Here is a 419-nt window from a genome sequence, read left to right on the forward strand (position 1 = left end):
AAATTGCATTCTTCGAAGGCGATTGGCAAGTCTAAAAGTCTACTGGAGGAATGTATATCAAACAAATTTCAGAACATCAAAAAGACCCGCACACCGCCAATCAAGACAGTCACCTCTATGATTGAAACATGACAAATTTGTCTGGGAACGGTAAGACCTTACCGGCGAGAGATCAAAATTTTCCGATCTGTTCTTTGAGTTTATAAATAGAGTTGTGACAGTAAAAAATTGCGACCGTGGCATCGAGGGATTAAAATCCTAGGCTCGATGAGCCCGAGCGTCGCGCTCCACGCACGCTATCAGTGACGAATGACTTCGTTGACGTTGTGGAGGTGGTCGACTACGAGTCTGACACACTTTCCCGGGTGGGATGACGAGGAAGGCGAGCCGCGCCAGCGGCGTGAGACGAGCCCTGCTCG

Source organism: Plasmopara halstedii, assembly GCF_900000015.1.
Source record: "Plasmopara halstedii genome assembly, contig: Scaffold_208, whole genome shotgun sequence".
NCBI lineage: Eukaryota > Oomycota > Peronosporomycetes > Peronosporales > Peronosporaceae > Plasmopara > Plasmopara halstedii.